Source organism: Adiantum capillus-veneris, chromosome 7 (genome assembly GCF_014529385.1).
Source record: "Adiantum capillus-veneris isolate H3 chromosome 7, ASM1452938v2, whole genome shotgun sequence".
NCBI lineage: Eukaryota > Viridiplantae > Streptophyta > Polypodiopsida > Polypodiales > Pteridaceae > Adiantum > Adiantum capillus-veneris.
In genome coordinates, this window is record NC_140937.1 from 159724242 (window position 1) to 159736366 (window position 12125).

At 44.9% G+C, this 12125-nt stretch overlaps 1 protein-coding gene across 4 annotated transcripts in view; it reads right to left on the reverse strand.

Moving 5' to 3' along the window:
* LOC147454934 (protein MICRORCHIDIA 7-like) overlaps window positions 1-12125 on the reverse strand; it is a 47813-nt gene that overhangs the window by 16818 nt on the left and 18870 nt on the right. The gene's annotated exons all lie outside the window — the stretch shown is intronic.

Genomic DNA, 12125 nt, shown 5'->3' on the forward strand with positions numbered 1-12125 from the left:
TTATTTTAATTCTTCATGCCACTTGGGGCCCCATCGGACGGGGTCCCCATAAGTTGGGAGGACTTCTTCTGTTACTTGTTCTTCTTAGGGTTTAGGCCCCTCGGCCGGCATCTCTAAGTTGGCTCCATTCTTTAAGCTTTGACACGTTAGCAGTTTGTTACACACACAGTTAGTACAATTGGTCTAGGCTGGTTCACACTGGACGGACTCTCTTGGTTGGGCAGTGACACGTGGCAGCAGGGATATGGACGATGGTCTAGTGGACATCGTGGCCAGGTCACCACCACTCAGTTTGGGGATAGATTTAAATGGCTAACATTTATGAGCCGTTGGTGGTTCTTTATGGTTGTACATATGAATAGTAGCTGTGGGGTCATCGGATCATTTTCTAGATATATGGTCCAACGTCGTCGTTTTGAATAGAGAGTCTATCTACACAGCACGTCTTCACCATCCCTGCACATCTGAGCCTCGACACCCTGTTGCTAAATTGGCTTTATTTGACAGAAAAATAATTCTAAATGAATTATTGGATTTATAAGTGAGGGTTTTCTCGCTTGGAACATCAAGGAAAAATAATTCTAAATGAATTATTGGAATTTTAAGTGAGAGGGTTTTTCTCACTAGAGACATCCGAGTACAGAATATTCCTAGTGCGTCATTCAGAGTAATGACGGGAGCACTGTGAACAGGAATATTTGTAAGGCCACCAAGAATGGGTACTTCTGATGCGTCACATCGGATGGGTGACAGGGAGCATCGGGAAGAAGTATCCGACCATCCGGGAACGGACATCTCTGATGCGTCATAGGATGGGTGACATAGAGCATCGTGAAGGGGATTGTACCGTAAGTTCGGTAGGAAAGGACTAGGTGATGGATATTCCTGATCCGTCACAAGGTGGGTGACGGGTGCATCGGAAAGGGGATATCCATAGTCGAGAGGAAATCCGAACTGGAAAAGAGGAATACGCGTAAAGACGCAAGCACAAGAATAAAGATGGGTTCTGAGAAGCTTTTCTTAAAAAGTGGAAAATTTGAACGAGTTTTCCGGGAAGAGCAAACGCTTTCCCGCGAGGAATCTATGTTTGCATTGCATTCGTGCATGTGGTTGCATCCAGGGACGTCTGGGAAGTGCTGTGAAAGCATCGATTTTAACTTATAAGGTTTTATTGAGTTTTTGGGCAGGTTCAGACCAATTTTAAAAATATGCCGGCCGTCCACTTAATAAGTGGGCAGCCACTTAGAAAATAAAGCAACAAAACCAGCTAGCGAATTCTCTCTCCCTATTTCGGGTAGAACAAAAAAAAAAAAAAAAAAAACGGCCGCGATCTTTCCGCGAGCAGCTATTCGTGCCGTGGTGAAGGAGCTATAAAAGCACCACATGCCCTCACCGAAGGGAGGTTACCAACGCAAGCAAGAGAAGACTCTGCCGCCAGAAGACGCGAGAGATCGCGAGACCACAAGGCACGGAAGTCGCTTTTCTCGCGCAAGAGCGATAGGTACCTATTGTGGATTCGCCATACGAATTGTTGTCGTGTGTTTGCATGTGTGTTTGCAGGTACTTCATCGCGAAGGAGAAGCGAGAAGGCTTCGGCCTATGCTTGGGAATTCCGGGAACGGAGTTCGGAAAGTGTCTGTGGAGTCTCGACTCCGAGTACAGACGAAAAAAGGATTGAGAGCTCGTCTCTCGGATTTCCCTTACGAGAAGGAACGACCATCGAGTCAGAGAGTTAGAACGAGGGGTTTTCTCCGGTTCTTGTGCTTGTAAAAAGATTCTCCCTAATAAAGAATTCTCTTTAAGGGGGGGGACCAGCCCATCTTCTGGTCCCCAGTACTGTGTCGATCTTCTCTCTCTCTCTCTCTCTCTCTATCTATTTCTCTCTATATCCTTTGGCTTCAATATTAAGAGATAAATTCTATTTATCTGAGTATATTTTATATAGTTATGCACTCCCGTTTGTGACAGTGGTATCAGAGCATGGTCTCCTCTCTTTCTATGTAAAGGAGGACGACTTTGGGAAGATACGGGAAGAAGCCATGACAAGCCAAGAGAGAAGTAAGCAGGCGGACACATAAGTCCTGCAGGAAAAAGCTCGCAGAGTTGGATTTTTTTTTTTTTTTCTCTCTGCAAGAAGTCGACACAAGACTTGGGATTCTTTGAGAAGGCAACAAGAGCATGATATGATGCTCAAGAACCTAGAGAATCCAAGGAGCGGAATGCTCGAGATCCTTCAGAATTCAGAAGATATCCATGAACATCAATCCAGAACCATAGCCAAGAAATCCTGTCATCTCGGGAAGGATATGAAGAAGGTCTTTAGACCTCAGAACCCTCCGATCAAGTTTGATACTTTTGACGGAAGAGAATATGCCCCGAAAGTTACCGCTTTCATTTGACAGTATGAAGTTTCCTTTGCAAACAGCAATTTCTGAGAAGCGTCGAAGGTGAGGCATGTGACCAAACACCTCAAGGGGATTGCAAGCACTTGGTGGTATACCAAAGCTTTGCAAGGAACTTACAACAAGACTTGGATTCAATTCAAGGCTGAATTTTTTTTCCTCTACGCTTTGAGGAAGGCATCCAAGAAGATTGGGATCGGTTTGCCCAATAGAAATACGAGCAAGTCCAAGCAAGTAGTGGTTCACTCTTGCCAAGGTAGCTCCACTCTTGACCCTCTCTGAGGAAGGAAAGATGAAGAAATTCAACGGAGGACTTTTGCCCGAATTTTGTAAACCCATCTGGAAGATACTTTGCAGCAGATGGTGGAGTCAACAATAAAAGCTGAAAGTGTACACCTTGATGTACATAGAATACAATCCCCGCAGTGGGAAGATTCACAGGAGCTTAATGCTCTCGACGTGCCCTATGCGGGAGGACAGAAGAGGTTTAATATCCTCAGGACTAATAGCGCAAGGTTATGCGCAAGGACATAGACCTAGATTGATTTCTAGGAGGAATTATTCTTCTCGGGATTGAGAAGGTGGAATTGAGTTAACAGATTCTCGGATGAGGAAACTTCCAATCTGTTGGAAAGACGCGAATGACGAGTTCTTACATGGCTCGTAAGTTTGATGAATGGTGAAGGATATCCTCGAGGTACTAGAGGAAAGACATGAACTGGTAAGGTAAGTATTGAATTATTGAATTTTTGTTTAATTTAATTTCTGAGTTCTCTTTTGAGAAAGCACTGGCTCAACTCACCATTGAGCAAGATTTGAAATTTTCCGGTTTCTCCCCGGCAGTTCAGTTGGACCTCTACAGTTGAGGACAACTGTTTATAAGTGAGAGGGATGTTGCTAAATTGGCTTTATCTAACAGAAAAATAATTCTAAATGAATTATTGGATTTATAAGTGAGGGTTTTCTCGCTTGGAACATCAAGGAAAAATAATTCTAAATAAATTATTGGAATTTTAAGTGAGAGGGTTTTTCTCATTGGAGACATCCGAGTACAGAATATTCCTAGTGCGTCATTCAGAGTAATGACGGGAGCACTGTGAACGGGAATATTTGTAAGGCCCCCAAGAACGGGTACTTCTGATGCGTCACATCGAATGGGTGACAGGGAGCATCGGAAAGAAGTATCCGACCATCCGGGAACGGACATCTCTGATGCGTCATAGGATGGGTGACATAGAGCATCGTGAAGGGGATTGTACCGTAAGTTCGGTAGGAAAGGACTAGGTGATGGGTATTCCTGATGCGTCACAAGGTGGGTGACGGGTGCATCAGAAAGGGGATATCCATAGTCGAGAGGAAATCCGAACTGGAAAAGAGGAATACGCGTAAAGACGCAAGCACAAGAATAAAGATGGGTTCTGAGAAGCTTTTCTTAAAAAGTGGAAAATTTGAACGAGTTTTTCGGGAAGAGCAAACGCTTTCCCGCGAGGAATCTATGTTTGCATTGCATTCGTGCATGTGGTTGCATCCAGGGACGTCTGGGAAGTGCTGTGAAAGCATCGATTTTAACCTCTAAGGTTTTATTGAGTTTTTGGGCAGGTTCAGACCAATTTTAAAAATATGCCGGCCGTCCACTTAATAAGTGGGCAGCCACTTAGAAAATAAAGCAACAAAACCAGCCAGCGAATTCTCTCTCCCTATTTCGGGTAGAACAAAAAAAAAAAAAAAAAACCTGACCGCGATCTTTCCGCGAGCAGCTATTCGTGCCGTGGTGAAGGAGCTATAAAAGCACCACATGCTCTCACCGAATGGAGGTTACCAACGCAAGCAAGAGAAGACTTTGCCGCCAAAAGACGCGAGAGATCGCGAGACTACGAAGCACGGAAGTCGCTTTTCTCGCACAAGAGCCACAGGTACCTATTGTGGATTCGCCATACAATTGTTGTCGTGTGTTTACGTGTTTGTTTACAGGTACTTCATCACGAAGGAGAAGCGAGAAGGCTTCGGCCTACGCTTGGGAATTCCGGGAACGGAGTTCGGAAAGTGTCTGTGGAGTCTTGACTCGAGTACAGACGGAAAAAGGATTGAGAGCTCGTCTCTCGGATTTCCCTTACGGGAAGGAACGACCATCGAGTCAGAGATTTAGAATGGAGGGGTTTTCTCCGGTTCTTGTGCTTGTAAAAAGATTCTCCCTAATAAAGAATTCTCTTTTAAGGGGGGGAACCAGCCCATCTTCTGGTCCCCAGTACTGTGTCGATCTTCTCTCTCTCTCTCTCTCTCTCTATCTATTTCTCTCTATATCCTTTGGCTTCAATATTAAGAGATAAATTCTATTTATCTGAGTATATTTTATATAGTTATGCGCTCCCGTTTGTGACACACCCCATTGTACCTGTGAGTCCTGGGCTGGAGCTGAGTGTGCTGCCGCGCCAGAGTCTGTATCAGTTCTTTGAGATAGTCGAGTCATATGTTGTGGTCTGTTGTTGTGTCTCTGTGAGCTCAGTTGTTGTCTTTGTTCCTTTGTTTTCAATCTGTGTTGAGTAAGATTGTCACGCACATTGCACTGAGGAGCACCCACTGTAGAGAGCACAACACACTATCCGCGCTACAGGTGCTCTCATTTTGGCGATCACAGTGGGACCTCAACTGAAGTCTCACTCTCTGTTGAGATACAAATCGTGAAGCTAGTTGGTTTCGCCTACTTTGCCTTGCACTATGTAACCTAATGGTTTGGTCCTGTCTGGTCCTCTCTCGTCCTGGTCTAGGCCTTCCTCGTCCTTGGTCTCGTCCCTGGTCTAGTCCCTCCTCGTCCTTGGTTGAGCCGGGGTTTAGTCACTTGCTGGTCTAGTAGAGTTTAGACCTGTGTTCATCCAGTTAATGTCACAAAGTGATAACGTGGCGGACAACAAAAACCCTAATTTCTGCCAGAAACCCTAAAATTCCTGCAAACCCTAATTTTTGCCAAAAACCCTAAATTCTGGAAATCGCGGAGGCGGATTATTATTATTATTATTATTTTTATTTTTTTTATTTATTTTTTGGAAAATGATGAGCGACGCGAATTTTGCTTTTGCTTTTTTAAAAAAAAGAAAAAAAGAAAAGACTCTCTAAGAGAGAGAGAGAACTGATGCTTTTGATTTTAAAAGCTTTTGGGGCTCTGCTTTTGGGCATCCCTTGTAACCTTTAAATTAGTGGTGAGGGCCTCACTTCTCAGAGCATCTGGACGCAAAGTCTGAGAGTGAAACCCTAACCGCTCTCTTGTACTTTGATGATTGATTAATACAAAAAGAAATACCGAAAGGGGCGCCAGTCTTTGGGGCCAATATCTCTAGGCACGGAACTCCGCCGGGCCAGTGCAAATCTATTGTGATCTGTGAATTGTTTTGAAGTGGTTATTTGGTGCTGTCGCGGTTGATTCTTGACTTGGAGTGTCCAAGTTTGTTACATTGGTATCAGAGCACGGCCGATTTCTCTTTTACAGGAAATCCGATCCCCGAAATTTTTTTCCCGCGGCACCTATGGCTTCAGGCAATGATCAGTCGACTCCCTCTGCATCTGGAGATGCGGGCTGGGATCACAACGAAGATTCAGACAGAGAGTATGGCCCGTCTTGGCCTACTTAGGCGGAGCGGCGAGAGATAGAGAGTCGCCAGTTGATCAGCGATGCAACAATGATGATGCTCAATTTTGCCAAGGACCCGAAGATGGCAAAATATATGAACCAGACCTCTTTGAAAGAGCTACAGATGGAGTGGCAGAGAACCACAACACCACTCCCGAAACCCGCTCTCAAGAAACCTTCTGCCTCCAAGAAATATACGGAGAAGGAACTGGAGAACGTGGTTGATGCACGGATTGCTCAGCTTTTCGACGTGCAAAAGAAAGGCAAAAAGCACGGCAAAAAGCAGAACAAAGGTACTTACTTCCCGGGATATTTGGGTCGTCAGTCGACATTCGACAAAGCAAAGAAACGGAAGAAGCGTGTTCGATTTGAAGGAGTACCCAGTTCTTCTTCTTCTTCTTCCGACAGTTCTTCTAGCTCCTCGGATTAGAGCGAAGAAGACAGAAAAAAGCAAAAAGCGAAGCAAGACACAAAGCTTCGGAACGGGCAAGAAAAAGGCAAAGAAGGCTACATCTCGCCCAGAGACTGACAGTTCTACTGAGGACTCGTCTACAGACAGCTCAGATTCCGATGACGGAAAGTTTTATGCGAACAAGAAGAATTTTTACAAAGCCAACCAGTATGACTTTCTCGAAGATAAAAGCAAGAAAGTCCGAGAGTTTAAGGAAGGTGGCCACTCGATCAAGTTTGATACTTTTCAGGATACTCAGATGCTTCGAAGGCTTTGTCTTTTATACAGCAGTTTGACATCGCTTTCGCGGGAGGACGCTATTCAGAGCACTCCAAGATTCGGAGAGCTGCCTCTTACTTTAAGGGGAATGCTCGTACTTGGTGGTCCACGCTTCTATTAAGCAAGACTGCGCCAGTTACATGGCTGAAATTCAAGAGGCTTTTTATTTCTTCTTGGTTGACTCAAGAGTTTGAGCGAGATATACGAGCTGCTTGGAACCATCTCCGGATGACCAAGAGCGATACAGTGAATTCTTATTGTGAAAGATTCTGGAGCTCTTTTCTACCCACCTCTTCATTCAAGAAGATCTCGTTCAGAGAACAGATTGAGCGGTTTACCTTGGGTCTACCTACAAAGATCAGAGATCACTGCTTGGAACAGAAGTCAGCTTCTATTCAGGAGTTGATGAGTCATGCGAAGCGGGGCTTTGCCATTCACTCTGGCAGTCTGACCTACCCCACAGATGAGGCCATGACACAACGAGCCGAACAGACTTCTGGGAATGAAAGTAGAATGAAAAAGAGCAACCCAGAGAAAAAAAAGGATGCACGACCCAAGCTTACTCCTGAGGAGAGAGCTCGCTTCATCAGAGAGGGGAAGTGCTTTGGATGCGGGGAACATGGACATATTTCCGCGAAGTGCCCTGATACGGCACAGAAAGAACAGAATGATAAAGACGACGACAGGTCTGAGAGTTCGAGAGCAGCTGAGGAATGTGGCAGAAAAGGCAGATAGAAAAGCAGAACTGGTACCACATGGCGTGGGACTTGCACCGAATCAAATGAATGAAAGTACAAACTTTGCCGTTTTTTTTTTGGGGCAAAGTGAAGGATCAGGAAGCTCTTTTGAAGGAGCCAAGGCCAACTTCTTTTCACTTGGAATTGGCGGCTCGATTTGGAACTACGCCCGATAGACTGACGCCACAGGCGAAGGTAGTTCGACCGGCACCCGGATGGGATGTTGCCATTACACCGAGCATTGGCAAACTTCGTTTGCAATGATAGGGGTGTTCAGGGCACGCGAGTGACGTTCTACTCGGAATCCCTTGGTACCACAAGAACTACGCCGTGGTTGACTACCGGGCCGAGAAAGCGACTTTGATAAATGAAGGGCTTAGAGATTGTACTTGATGAACTTCAGTTTTCTTACTCATTCTTTTGGGAGAACTGAACGATGGATAAAGGTTGAATATGTTTTGACCTGAAGAAAAGAACGCCAAGATTTTTTTCTCCACGCTCATGCCGATTGCTTTTGAGAGGGCCTGAAGATCATACCATTGATCTGATATCTGGAAGCACGCCACCAAATCGGCCACCTTATCGTGTGAGCCGAGTACAGAATGAAAAGATTATGAACTCAATGAAAGACCTCTTGGAAAAGGGTCTTGTCCAGCCTAGTACTTCACCGTATTGCTCTCCAGTGTTGTTGGTTTTGAAGAAAGACGGATCTTGGAGAATGTGCATCGATTATAGCACTCTCAACGAAATCACCATCAAGAACAGATTTCCGATTCCTAGGATCGATGATATACTCGACAAGTTACAGGGATCCTCGTGCTTTAGCAGGATTGACTTGAAGAGTGGATATCATCAGATCAGGATAGCACCAGGAGATGTCTACAAGACAGCTTTTCGGACGACTTTTGGGTTATTTGAGTTTTTGGTGATGCCTTTTGGCTTAACCAATGCTCCTGCGACATTTAACCGGATGATAGACAGGATTTTTCGAGAGTACAGGCTATTTGTTGGCACTTTCTTTGACGACATCATGGTTTTCTCCAAGAATGAGGCAGAACACAGAGATCATCTGCTTCAAGTCTTTCAGGCATTACGAGATCACACATTAGTGATTAATGCTAAGAAAAGTGAATTTTTCCTACCGGAGATACACTTTTTGGGACACATTGTGTCAACAACAGGAGTGCAAATGAACCCGGCCAAGATAGAGACTATCCGTGATTGGCCCGATTTGAGGAATGTCCATAAAGTTAGAAGCTTCTTGGGACTGTGTTCGTACTACAGGCGGTTCATACGAAAGTTTGCAGAGGTTGCTTCCCCTTTGCATACCTTGACACAGAAAGGAGTACCTTTTTCGTGGGGACCCACAGAGGTGACTGCCTTTCAGACATTGAAAGAGAAATTCACTACAAGACCAGATTTGACTTTGCCGGACTTGCAGAAGTCATTTGAAGTATTTTGTGATGCTTGTGGTCGTAGTCTGGGTACGGTCTTGATGCAAGAAGGCCATGTCAAAGCTTACGAGAGCCGTTTGTTCTCTAGGCCGCAGATGACAGCACAGATCTATGGGAAAGAGCTTTTGGCGGTTATCCATGCTCTTACTCAGTGGCGGCATTACCTACTCGGAGCGGATTTTACTGTCTTTACAAACCATCAGAGTTTGCGCTACTTCTTGTCACAGAAGCAGCTTTCGGAAAAGCAGATGCGGTGGGTGAACATCTTGTCACAGTTCCACTTCCAGATTGTCCATGTGCAGGGACAGAACAATGTGGTGGCAGATGCTTTGTCTCGGAAACCGTTGGTTCTGGCTATTTCCGCGATACATCATAGGAGCTTCGAGGATATGGTCGATCAGTATGCCACAGATACAGGTTTTGCAGATATTTTCACACGGATACGGGATGGGGAGACAGTAGCTAGATACACCCTTCGGGAAGGCTACTTGATGAAAAAGACTATGTTGTGCGTTACACAGCCGTTGAGGGAAAAGGTTATGACTGATTGCCACTGGCCACCTTTTACGGGTCACCGCGGCATTGCTACCACCATGAAAGGGGTAGAGAGAGATTTCTTTTGGTGGAGACTGAAGAAGGATGTGGAAGAGTTTGTGCGCAGTTGCTTGGTATGCCAGAAGGTCAAGTTTGACAGGCATAAGGCACAGGGATTGTTACAGCCTTTACCCATACCCACTCGCCCCTGGGAAAATATTGAAATGGATTTCATTTTTGATCTCCCGAGAATACAGAATGATCACGATGATTTTCCGATTACATGGCACGTCTGAGACGATTCTCTCCGACATAGACCCCAGATTTATGAGTTGGTTTTGGAAGGCAATTTGGGAGAACATTGGCACGTAGTTGCAGTTCTCGTCATCGTTCCACTTGCAGATTGACGGGCAATTTGAGATTGCCAATTCAGTGATTTTAGATTTATTGAAGTCTTGTATCTCGCATCAGAAGACTCAATGGGAAAAGAACTTACCTTTGGTGGAATTTGCCTACAATAACACGATACACTCTTCGACGGGGAAGACGCCATGAGAGATTGTTGAAACTGCTGTGAAGGTTCCATCCTTCCTGAGCACGAAAGATTAGAAATTTGAAGCGGATGAATATTCGCGAGATTTGGATACGGATTTTGCCAAGGTTCGCGAGACTTTACAGAAGTCTCAAGAACGACAGAAAAAGGCAGCGGATCGCCATCGTCGCGACTGGAAACTGAAGGAGGATGATTGGGTGCTCTTACTTTTGAGAAGGCACGCCTAAGAAAGAACAAGGGAAAGGAGAGGCTTTTTCCAAAGCTTAGTATGTGATACTACGGACCTTTCCAGATTACTGACAAGATAAATGATGTCTCCTTCCGATTGAAACTGCCAGATACTTGGAGGATTCACAATGCATTGCATGTGAGTCTCTTGAACCCTGTTAAGGGTGATGTGCCTGATGATGGGGAGCCTGATGAGCAACCCAAAGTGGAAGAAAACGAGGAGATCCTTGTTCCTGAACAGATTTTGGCACATAATGATACGAAGAAAGGTAAAGTCCGAAGGCGGTTCTTGGTTAAGTTCAAGAACTTTCTTGCATTTGATGCGAAGTGGATGGAGGAGGAGAACCTAGCAGATACTCCTCGGATTGTGAAACTTTACCTCGATGTTTTGGTTTAGCATAGTCTACTCCAAACGGAACCCAGAAACTCAGCTTGGCCGAAGATCTGGTGCAGTGGGATGCACAAGAGGGGAGTCACTCCACTCCTTTGTCAACAGATGCCTCGATTTTGATACTAAAGTCACTGATGTCTCTTTGAGCTTCAGGGATACTGAGAGCTGACAGTATTCTGCTGGATGACTTTATGAAATGGAATTCCTGATTATGATACTGATTTGTTCTTGACTTCTTGTGAGTGCAGGAACTGATAGACGAAATGACTGCAGCATTTTGGTCTGATTGATCTCGAATAGACATGGTTGCAATAGGGGTTAGTCAATCGGACATCGATGAGGTCCCGATTGGACCTAGATGTGATTGCTAGCTACATTGCCGATAAATCATGGTCTAAGATCCGAATGAATGTTGAATGTCATGTGATGTCCCGTGATGTCTGGTGATGTCCTGTGATGTCGTGTGATGTGACTGTCGATTTTGTACATGTGCTAGATGTGCGTTCCTAGTACGTAGGTACTAACAGTCAGTGTCTGCTAAGACGGTTTATGGCTTTTGTCGGTTTTGCAGGCGTAATCGCGGTCGATTACAATGCTTTCAAGAGGGGGGTATGTCACAAAGTGATGACGTGGCGGACAACAAAAACCCTAATTTCTGCCAGAAACCCTAAAATTCCTGCAAACCCTAATTTTAGCCAAAAACCCTAAATTCCGGAAATCGCGGAGGCGGATTATTAATTTTTTTTTTTTTTTTTTTTTTTTGTGGAAAATGATGAGCGACGCAAATTTTGCTTTTGCTTTTTAAAAAAAAAAGAAAAAAGAAAAGACTCTCTAAGAGAGAGAGAGAACTGATGCTTTTGATTTTAAAAGCTTTTGGGGCTCTGCTTTTGGGCATCCCTTGTAACCTTTAAATTAGTGGTGAGGGCCTCACTTCTCAGAGCATCTGGACGCAAAGTCTGAGAGTGAAACCCTAACCGCTCTCTTGTACTTTGATAATTGATTAATACAAAAAGAAATACCGAAAGGGGCGCCAGTCTTTGGGGCCAATATCTCTAGGCACGGAACTCCGCCGGGCCAGTGCAAATCTATTGTGATCTGTGAATTGTTTTGAAGTGGTTATTTGGTGCTGTCGCGGTTGATTCTTGACTTGGAGTGTCCAAGTTTGTTACAGTTAAAGCAGTTAAAGGTCTCCTTGCCCAAAGCTTGGTTGGATTTGTGGTCGATGCATGACACATACAAGGCGGTCATTCGAGCGTCAAAGCGCACTACTGAGTCCTCTTAAGTACTACAACAAAAGACGACCCTTGGTACCTAGTAGAAGTCCATTAACCTCATCACCCATACCTCCACATACGGTTTCACCCATTCCTCCATCCGGTTCCACATCTTCCAGGTCACCTTCCCCAGTAAAGCTCTCTCCTATTTTGTTACAGCAGGCTATTGAGCAACGGGCTCTTGAACAAGAGGCCATGGA